At 47.6% G+C, this 7,500-nt stretch overlaps 21 non-coding genes and 10 pseudogenes across 21 annotated transcripts; all 31 read left to right on the top strand.

Moving 5' to 3' along the window:
* The window catches only part of LOC135763317 (5S ribosomal RNA), a 119-nt pseudogene extending 87 nt beyond the window's left edge, over positions 1-32 (top strand).
* Positions 33-153: 121 nt separating this feature from the next.
* LOC135761626 (5S ribosomal RNA) lies at positions 154-272 on the top strand (annotated as a pseudogene).
* Positions 273-397: 125 nt separating this feature from the next.
* LOC135764101 (5S ribosomal RNA) lies at positions 398-516 on the top strand. Its single transcript, XR_010539661.2, has one exon. It is a non-coding gene; the product is annotated as a 5S ribosomal RNA (ribosomal RNA).
* Positions 517-642: 126 nt separating this feature from the next.
* Positions 643-761, top strand: LOC135764100 (5S ribosomal RNA). The gene has a single exon (XR_010539660.1). It is a non-coding gene; the product is annotated as a 5S ribosomal RNA (ribosomal RNA).
* A 126-nt stretch (positions 762-887) lies between these two features.
* LOC135764099 (5S ribosomal RNA) lies at positions 888-1,006 on the top strand. Its single transcript, XR_010539659.1, has one exon. It is a non-coding gene; the product is annotated as a 5S ribosomal RNA (ribosomal RNA).
* A 125-nt stretch (positions 1,007-1,131) lies between these two features.
* On the top strand, positions 1,132-1,250 carry LOC135763881 (5S ribosomal RNA). The gene has a single exon (XR_012337534.1). It is a non-coding gene; the product is annotated as a 5S ribosomal RNA (ribosomal RNA).
* Positions 1,251-1,375: 125 nt separating this feature from the next.
* Positions 1,376-1,494, top strand: LOC135761959 (5S ribosomal RNA). Its single transcript, XR_010538531.2, has one exon. It is a non-coding gene; the product is annotated as a 5S ribosomal RNA (ribosomal RNA).
* Positions 1,495-1,615: 121 nt separating this feature from the next.
* LOC135764013 (5S ribosomal RNA) lies at positions 1,616-1,734 on the top strand (annotated as a pseudogene).
* Positions 1,735-1,875: 141 nt separating this feature from the next.
* LOC135763345 (5S ribosomal RNA) lies at positions 1,876-1,994 on the top strand (annotated as a pseudogene).
* A 116-nt stretch (positions 1,995-2,110) lies between these two features.
* Positions 2,111-2,229, top strand: LOC135764019 (5S ribosomal RNA; annotated as a pseudogene).
* A 141-nt stretch (positions 2,230-2,370) lies between these two features.
* On the top strand, positions 2,371-2,489 carry LOC135761965 (5S ribosomal RNA). The gene has a single exon (XR_010538537.1). It is a non-coding gene; the product is annotated as a 5S ribosomal RNA (ribosomal RNA).
* Positions 2,490-2,614: 125 nt separating this feature from the next.
* LOC135762157 (5S ribosomal RNA) lies at positions 2,615-2,733 on the top strand. Its single transcript, XR_010538722.1, has one exon. It is a non-coding gene; the product is annotated as a 5S ribosomal RNA (ribosomal RNA).
* Positions 2,734-2,853: 120 nt separating this feature from the next.
* On the top strand, positions 2,854-2,972 carry LOC135763383 (5S ribosomal RNA; annotated as a pseudogene).
* Positions 2,973-3,093: 121 nt separating this feature from the next.
* LOC135764098 (5S ribosomal RNA) lies at positions 3,094-3,212 on the top strand. Its single transcript, XR_010539658.1, has one exon. It is a non-coding gene; the product is annotated as a 5S ribosomal RNA (ribosomal RNA).
* A 125-nt stretch (positions 3,213-3,337) lies between these two features.
* On the top strand, positions 3,338-3,456 carry LOC135764097 (5S ribosomal RNA). Its single transcript, XR_010539657.2, has one exon. It is a non-coding gene; the product is annotated as a 5S ribosomal RNA (ribosomal RNA).
* Positions 3,457-3,582: 126 nt separating this feature from the next.
* On the top strand, positions 3,583-3,701 carry LOC135761902 (5S ribosomal RNA). The gene has a single exon (XR_010538478.2). It is a non-coding gene; the product is annotated as a 5S ribosomal RNA (ribosomal RNA).
* A 126-nt stretch (positions 3,702-3,827) lies between these two features.
* Positions 3,828-3,946, top strand: LOC135761831 (5S ribosomal RNA). The gene has a single exon (XR_010538409.2). It is a non-coding gene; the product is annotated as a 5S ribosomal RNA (ribosomal RNA).
* A 125-nt stretch (positions 3,947-4,071) lies between these two features.
* LOC135762041 (5S ribosomal RNA) lies at positions 4,072-4,190 on the top strand. The gene has a single exon (XR_010538609.2). It is a non-coding gene; the product is annotated as a 5S ribosomal RNA (ribosomal RNA).
* A 121-nt stretch (positions 4,191-4,311) lies between these two features.
* LOC135764020 (5S ribosomal RNA) lies at positions 4,312-4,430 on the top strand. The gene has a single exon (XR_012337573.1). It is a non-coding gene; the product is annotated as a 5S ribosomal RNA (ribosomal RNA).
* Positions 4,431-4,551: 121 nt separating this feature from the next.
* LOC135726913 (5S ribosomal RNA) lies at positions 4,552-4,670 on the top strand (annotated as a pseudogene).
* A 141-nt stretch (positions 4,671-4,811) lies between these two features.
* Positions 4,812-4,930, top strand: LOC135723752 (5S ribosomal RNA). Its single transcript, XR_010523439.1, has one exon. It is a non-coding gene; the product is annotated as a 5S ribosomal RNA (ribosomal RNA).
* A 121-nt stretch (positions 4,931-5,051) lies between these two features.
* Positions 5,052-5,170, top strand: LOC135726911 (5S ribosomal RNA; annotated as a pseudogene).
* Positions 5,171-5,311: 141 nt separating this feature from the next.
* LOC135723104 (5S ribosomal RNA) lies at positions 5,312-5,430 on the top strand. The gene has a single exon (XR_010522818.1). It is a non-coding gene; the product is annotated as a 5S ribosomal RNA (ribosomal RNA).
* Positions 5,431-5,555: 125 nt separating this feature from the next.
* Positions 5,556-5,674, top strand: LOC135724966 (5S ribosomal RNA). Its single transcript, XR_010524621.1, has one exon. It is a non-coding gene; the product is annotated as a 5S ribosomal RNA (ribosomal RNA).
* Positions 5,675-5,794: 120 nt separating this feature from the next.
* On the top strand, positions 5,795-5,913 carry LOC135723103 (5S ribosomal RNA). Its single transcript, XR_010522817.1, has one exon. It is a non-coding gene; the product is annotated as a 5S ribosomal RNA (ribosomal RNA).
* A 126-nt stretch (positions 5,914-6,039) lies between these two features.
* Positions 6,040-6,158, top strand: LOC135723789 (5S ribosomal RNA). The gene has a single exon (XR_010523475.1). It is a non-coding gene; the product is annotated as a 5S ribosomal RNA (ribosomal RNA).
* Positions 6,159-6,283: 125 nt separating this feature from the next.
* Positions 6,284-6,402, top strand: LOC135723385 (5S ribosomal RNA). The gene has a single exon (XR_010523092.1). It is a non-coding gene; the product is annotated as a 5S ribosomal RNA (ribosomal RNA).
* A 121-nt stretch (positions 6,403-6,523) lies between these two features.
* On the top strand, positions 6,524-6,642 carry LOC135723730 (5S ribosomal RNA). Its single transcript, XR_010523419.1, has one exon. It is a non-coding gene; the product is annotated as a 5S ribosomal RNA (ribosomal RNA).
* A 121-nt stretch (positions 6,643-6,763) lies between these two features.
* Positions 6,764-6,882, top strand: LOC135726912 (5S ribosomal RNA; annotated as a pseudogene).
* A 141-nt stretch (positions 6,883-7,023) lies between these two features.
* LOC135723751 (5S ribosomal RNA) lies at positions 7,024-7,142 on the top strand. Its single transcript, XR_010523438.1, has one exon. It is a non-coding gene; the product is annotated as a 5S ribosomal RNA (ribosomal RNA).
* Positions 7,143-7,263: 121 nt separating this feature from the next.
* LOC135726910 (5S ribosomal RNA) lies at positions 7,264-7,382 on the top strand (annotated as a pseudogene).
* The last annotated feature ends 118 nt before the right edge of the window (positions 7,383-7,500 follow it).

Genomic DNA, 7,500 nt, shown 5'->3' with positions numbered 1-7,500 from the left:
AGACCGCCTGGGAATACCAGGTGCTGTAAGCATTTAATTAATTAATTATTTATGTCATTTTTTCCCATGAATGCGTCCTTTCTGTAAGCGTTCTCCCATGGCATGGCGTTGCCACATTAGTTTTGAAGTGTCTCTCGAATCAAGTCTGCACTCGCTTACGGCCACACCACCCTGAGCACGCCCGCTCTCGTCTGATCTCGGAGGCCAAGCAGGGTCGGGCCTGGTTAGTACTTGGATGGGAGACCGCCTGGGAATACCAGGTGCAGTAAGCATTTAATTAATTAAATATTTATTTATGTCATATTTTCCCATGAATGCGTCCTTTCTGTAAGCGTTCTCCCATGGCATGGCGTTGCCACATTAGTTTTGAAGTGTCTCTCGAATCGAGTCTGCACTCGCTTACGGCCACACCACCCTGAGCACGCCCGCTCTCGTCTGATCTCGGAAGCCAAGCAGGGTTGGGCCTGGTTAGTACTTGGATGGGAGACCGCCTGGGAATACCAGGTGCTGTAAGCATTTAATTAATTAATAAATTTTTTTATGTCATTTTTTTCCATGAATGCATCCTTTCTGTAACCATTTACCGATGTCATTGCGTTGCCACATTAGCCTTGAAGTGTCTCTCGAATCGAGTCAGCACTCGCTTACGGCCACACCACCCTGAGCACGCCCGCTCTCGTCTGATCTCGGAAGCCAAGCAGGGTCGGGCCTGGTTAGTACTTGGATGGGAGACCGCCTGGGAATACCAGGTGCTGTAAGCATTTAATTAATTAAATATTTATTTATGTCATATTTTCCCATGAATGCGTCCTTTCTGTAAGCGTTCTCCAATTGGCATGGCGTTGCCACATTAGTTTTGAAGTGTCTCTCGAATCGAGTCTGCACTCGCTTACGGCCACACCACCCTGAGCACGCCCGCTCTCGTCTGATCTCGGAAGCCAAGCAGGGTCGGGCCTGGTTAGTACTTGGATGGGAGACCGCCTGGGAATACCAGGTGCTGTAAGCATTTAATTAATTAATAATTTTTTTATGTCATTTTTTCCCATGAATGCGTCCTTTCTGTAACCATTTACCGATGTCATTGCGTTGCCACATTAGCCTTGAAGTGTCTCTCGATTCGAGTCGGCACTCGCTTACGGCCACACCACCCTGAGCACGCCCGCTCTCGTCTGATCTCGGAAGCCAAGCAGGGTCGGGCCTGGTTAGTACTTGGATGGGAGACCGCCTGGGAATACCAGGTGCTGTAAGCATTTAATTAATTAAATATTTATTTATGTCATATTTTCCCATGAATGCGTCCTTTCTGTAAGCGTTCTCCCATGGCATGGCGTTGCCACATTAGTTTTGAAGTGTCTCTCGAATCGAGTCTGCACTCGCTTACGGCCACACCACCCTGAGCACGCCCGCTCTCGTCTGATCTCGGAAGCCAAGCAGGGTCGGGCCTGGTTAGTACTTGGATGGGAGACCGACTGGGAATACCTGGTGCTGTAAGCATTTAATTAATTAATTATTTATGTCATTTTTTCCCATGAATGCGTTCTTTCTGTAAGCGTTCACTGATGTCATGGCGTTGCCACATAAGTTTTGAAGTGTCTCTCGAATCGAGTCGGCACTCGCTTACTGCCACACCACCCTGAGCACGCCCGCTCTCGTCTGATCTCGGAAGCCAAGCAGGGTCGGGACTGGTTAGTACTTGGATGGGAGATCGCCTGGGAATACCAGGTTCTGTAAGCATTTAATTAATTAAATATTTATTTAATTAAATATTTATTTATGTCATTTTTTCCCATGAATGCGTCCTTTCTGTAAGCGTTCTCCCATGGCATGCCGTTGCCACATTAGTTTTGAAGTGTCTCTCGAATCGAGTCAGCACTCGCTTACGGCCACGCCACCCTGAGCACGCCCGCTCTCGTCTGATCTCGGAAGCCAAGCAGGGTCGTGCCTGGTTAGTACTTGGATGGGAGACCGCCTGGGTATACCTGGTGCTGTAAGCATTTAATTAATTATTTATGTCATTTTTCCCATGAATGTGTTCTTTCTGTAAGCGTTCACTGATGTCATGGCGTTGCCACATAAGTTTTGAAGTGTCTCTCGAATCGAGTCGGCACTCACTTACTGCCACACCACCCTGAGCACGCCCGCTCTCGTCTGATCTCGGAAGCCAAGCAGGGTCGGGACTGGTTAGTACTTGGATGGGAGATCGCCTGGGAATGCCAGGTTCTGTAAGCATTAAATTAATTAAATATTTATTTAATTAAATATTTATTTATGTCATTTTTTCCCATGAATGCGTCCTTTCTGTAAGCGTTCTCCCATGGCATGGCGTTGCCACATTAGTTTTGAAGTGTCTCTCGAATCAAGTCAGCACTCGCTTACGGCCACACCACCCTGAGCACGCCCGCTCTCGTCTGATCTCGGAAGCCAAGCAGGGTCGGGCCTGGTTAGTACTTGGATGGGAGACCGCCTGGGAATATCTGGTGCTGTAAGCATTTAATTAATTAATTATTTTTTAATGTCATTTTTTCCCATGAATGCGTCCTTTCTGTAACCATTTACCGATGTCATTGCGTTGCCACATTAGCCTTGAAGTGTCTCTCGAATCGAGTCAGCACTCGTTTACGGCCACACCACCCTGAGCACGCCCGCTCTCGTCTGATCTCGGAAGCCAAGCAGGGTCGGGCCTGGTTAGTACTTGGATGGGAGACCGCCTGGGAATATCTGGTGCTGTAAGCATTTAATTAATTAATTATTTATGTCATTTTTCCTATGAATGCGTCCTTTCTGTAAGCGTTCTCCCATGGCATGGCGTTGCCACATTAGTTTTGAAGTGTCTCTCGAATCGAGTCAGCACTCGCTTACGGCCACACCACCCTGAGCAAGCCCGCTCTCGTCTGATCTCGGAAGCCAAGCAGGGTCGGGCCTGGTTAGTACTTGGATGGGAGACCGCCTGGGAATACCAGGTTCTGTAAGCATTTAATTAATTAATTATTTATGTCATTTTTTCCCATGAATGCGATCTTTCTGTAAGCGTTCACTGATATCATGGCGTTGCCACATTAGTTTTGAAGTGTCTCTCGAATCAAGTCCGCACTCGCTTACGGCCACACCACCCTGAGCACGCCCGCTCTCGTCTGATCTCGGAAGCCAAGCAGGGTCGGGCCTGGTTAGTACTTGGATGGGAGACCGCCTGGGAATACCAGGTGCTGTAAGCATTTAATTAATTAAATATTTATTTATGTCATATTTTCCCATGAATGCGTCCTTTCTGTAAGCGTTCTCCCATGGCATGGCGTTGCCACATTAGTTTTGAAGTGTCTCTCGAATCGAGTCTGGACTCGCTTACGGCCACACCACCCTGAGCACGCCCGCTCTCGTCTGATCTCGGAAGCCAAGCAGGGTCGGGCCTGGTTAGTACTTGGATGGGAGACCGCCTGGGAATACCAGGTGCCGTAAGCATTTAATTAATTAATAATTTTTTTTATGTCATTTTTTCCCATGAATGCATCCTTTCTGTAACCATTTACCGATGTCATTGCGTTGCCACATTAGCCTTGAAGTGTCTCTCGAATCGAGTCAGCACTCGCTTACGGCCACACCACCCTGAGCACGCCCGCTCTCGTCTGATCTCGGAAGCCAAGCAGGGTCGGGCCTGGTTAGTACTTGGATGGGAGACCGCCTGGGAATACCAGGTGCTGTAAGCATTTAATTCATTAATAATTTTTTTAATATCATTTTTTCCCATGAATGCATCCTTTCTGTAACCATTTACCGATGTCATTGCGTTGCCACATTAGCCTTGAAGTGTCTCTCGAATCGAGTCAGCACTCGTTTACGGCCACACCACCCTGAGCACGCCCGCTCTCGTCTGATCTCGGAAGCCAAGCAGGGTCGGGCCTGGTTAGTACTTGGATGGGAGACCGCCTGGGAGTACCAGGTGCTGTAAGCATTTAATTAATTAATTATTTTTTTATGTCATTTTTTCCCATGAATGCGATCTTTCTGTAAGCGTTCACTGATGTCATGGCGTTGCCACATAAGTCTTGAAGTGTCTATCGAAGCGAGTCACCACTCGCTTACGGCCACACCACCCTGAGCACGCCCGCTCTCGTCTGATCTCGGAAGCCAAGCAGGGTCGGGCCTGGTTAGTACTTGGATGGGAGACCGCCTGGGAATACCTGGTGCTGTAAGCATTTAATTAATTAATTATTTATGTCATTTTTTCCCATGAATGCGTCCTTTCTGTAAGCGTTCTCCCATGGCATGGCGTTGCCACATTAGTTTTGAAGTGTCTCTCGAATCGAGTCAGCACTCGCTTACGGCCACACCACCCTGAGCACGCCCGCTCTCGTCTGATCTCGGAAGCCAAGCAGGGTCGGGCCTGGTTAGTACTTGGATGGGAGACCGACTGGGAATACCTGGTGCTGTAAGCATTTAATTAATTAATTATTTATGTCATTTTTTCCCATGAATGCGTTCTTTCTGTAAGCGTTCACTGATGTCATGGCGTTGCCACATAAGTTTTGAAGTGTCTCTCGAATCGAGTCGGCACTCGCTTACTGCCACACCACCCTGAGCACGCCCGCTCTCGTCTGATCTCGGAAGCCAAGCAGGGTCGGGACTGGTTAGTACTTGGATGGGAGATCGCCTTGGAATACCAGGTTCTGTAAGCATTTAATTAATTAAATATTTATTTAATTAAATATTTATTTATGTCATTTTTTCCCATGAATGCGTCCTTTCTGTAAGCGTTCTCCCATGGCATGGCGTTGCCACATTAGTTTTGAAGTGTCTCTCGAATCAAGTCAGCACTCGCTTACGGCCACGCCACCCTGAGCACGCCCGCTCTCGTCTGATCTCGGAAGCCAAGCAGGGTCGGGCCTGGTTAGTACTTGGATGGGAGACCGCCTGGGAATACCTGGTGCTGTAAGCATTTAATTAATTAATTATTTATGTCATTTTTTCCCATGAATGCGTTCTTTCTGTAAGCGTTCACTGATGTCATGGCGTTGCCACATAAGTTTTGAAGTGTCTCTCGAATCGAGTCGGCACTCACTTACTGCCACACCACCCTGAGCACGCCCGCTCTCGTCTGATCTCGGAAGCCAAGCAGGGTCGGGACTGGTTAGTACTTGGATGGGAGATCGCCTGGGAATACCAGGTTCTGTAAGCATTTAATTAATTAAATATTTATTTAATTAAATATTTATTTATGTCATTTTTTCCCATGAATGCGTCCTTTCTGTAAGCGTTCTCCCATGGCATGGCGTTGCCACATTAGTTTTGAAGTGTCTCTCGAATCGAGTCAGCACTCGCTTACGGCCACACCACCCTGAGCACGCCCGCTCTCGTCTGATCTCGGAAGCCAAGCAGGGTCGGGCCTGGTTAGTACTTGGATGGGAGACCGCCTGGGAATACCAGGTGCTGTAAGCATTTAATTAATTAATTATTTTTTAATGTCATTTTTTCCCATGAATGCGTCCTTTCTGTAACCATTTACCGATGTCATTGCGTTGCCACATTAGCCTTGAAGTGTCTCTCGAATCGAGTCAGCACTCGTTTACGGCCACACCACCCTGAGCACGCCCGCTCTCGTCTGATCTCGGAAGCCAAGCAGGGTCGGGCCTGGTTAGTACTTGGATGGGAGACCGCCTGGGAATACCTGGTGCTGTAAGAATTTATTTAATTAATTATTTATGTCATTTTTCCCATGAATGCGTCCTTTCTGTAACCATTTACCGATGTCATTGCGTTGCCACATTAGCCTTGAAGTGTCTCTCGAATCGAGTCAGTACTCGCTTACGGCCACACCACCCTGAGCACGCCCGCTCTCGTCTGATCTCGGAAGCCAAGCAGGGTCGGGCCTGGTTAGTACTTGGATGGGAGACCGCCTGGGAATACCAGGTGCTGTAAGCATTTAATTAATTAATTATTTTTTTTATGTCATTTTTTCCCATGAATGCGTCCTTTCTGTAACCATTTACCGATGTCATTGCGTTGCCACATTAGCCTTGAAGTGTCTCTCGAATCGAGTCAGCACTCGTTTACGGCCACACCACCCTGAGCACGCCCGCTCTCGTCTGATCTCGGAAGCCAAGCAGGGTCGGGCCTGGTTAGTACTTGGATGGGAGACCGCCTGGGAGTACCAGGTGCTGTAAGCATTTAATTAATTAATTATTTTTTTATGTCATTTTTTCCCATGAATGCGATCTTTCTGTAAGCGTTCACTGATGTCATGGCGTTGCCACATAAGTCTTGAAGTGTCTATCGAAGCGAGTCACCACTCGCTTACGGCCACACCACCCTGAGCACGCCCGCTCTCGTCTGATCTCGGAAGCCAAGCAGGGTCGGGCCTGGTTAGTACTTGGATGGGAGACCGCCTGGGAATACCTGGTGCTGTAAGCATTTAATTAATTAATTATTTATGTCATTTTTTCCCATGAATGCGTCCTTTCTGTAAGCGTTCTCCCATGGCATGGCGTTGCCACATTAGTTTTGAAGTGTCTCTCGAATCGAGTCAGCACTCGCTTACGGCCACACCACCCTGAGCACGCCCGCTCTCGTCTGATCTCGGAAGCCAAGCAGGGTCGGGCCTGGTTAGTACTTGGATGGGAGACCGACTGGGAATACCTGGTGCTGTAAGCATTTAATTAATTAATTATTTATGTCATTTTTTCCCATGAATGCGTTCTTTCTGTAAGCGTTCACTGATGTCATGGCGTTGCCACATAAGTTTTGAAGTGTCTCTCGAATCGAGTCGGCACTCGCTTACTGCCACACCACCCTGAGCACGCCCGCTCTCGTCTGATCTCGGAAGCCAAGCAGGGTCGGGACTGGTTAGTACTTGGATGGGAGATCGCCTTGGAATACCAGGTTCTGTAAGCATTTAATTAATTAAATATTTATTTAATTAAATATTTATTTATGTCATTTTTTCCCATGAATGCGTCCTTTCTGTAAGCGTTCTCCCATGGCATGGCGTTGCCACATTAGTTTTGAAGTGTCTCTCGAATCAAGTCAGCACTCGCTTACGGCCACGCCACCCTGAGCACGCCCGCTCTCGTCTGATCTCGGAAGCCAAGCAGGGTCGGGCCTGGTTAGTACTTGGATGGGAGACCGCCTGGGAATACCTGGTGCTGTAAGCATTTAATTAATTAATTATTTATGTCATTTTTTCCCATGAATGCGTTCTTTCTGTAAGCGTTCACTGATGTCATGGCGTTGCCACATAAGTTTTGAAGTGTCTCTCGAATCGAGTCGGCACTCACTTACTGCCACACCACCCTGAGCACGCCCGCTCTCGTCTGATCTCGGAAGCCAAGCAGGGTCGGGACTGGTTAGTACTTGGATGGGAGATCGCCTGGGAATACCAGGTTCTGTAAGCATTTAATTAATTAAATATTTATTTAATTAAATATTTATTTATGTCATTTTTTCCCATGAATGCGTCCTTTCTGTAAGCGTTCTCCCATGGCATGGCGTTGCCACATTAGTTTTGAAGTG

This window comes from Paramisgurnus dabryanus, chromosome 9 (assembly GCF_030506205.2).
Source record: "Paramisgurnus dabryanus chromosome 9, PD_genome_1.1, whole genome shotgun sequence".
NCBI lineage: Eukaryota > Metazoa > Chordata > Actinopteri > Cypriniformes > Cobitidae > Paramisgurnus > Paramisgurnus dabryanus.
Note: the sequence above shows the minus strand (reverse complement) of the source record. Positions and strands in the feature narration are given on the sequence as shown.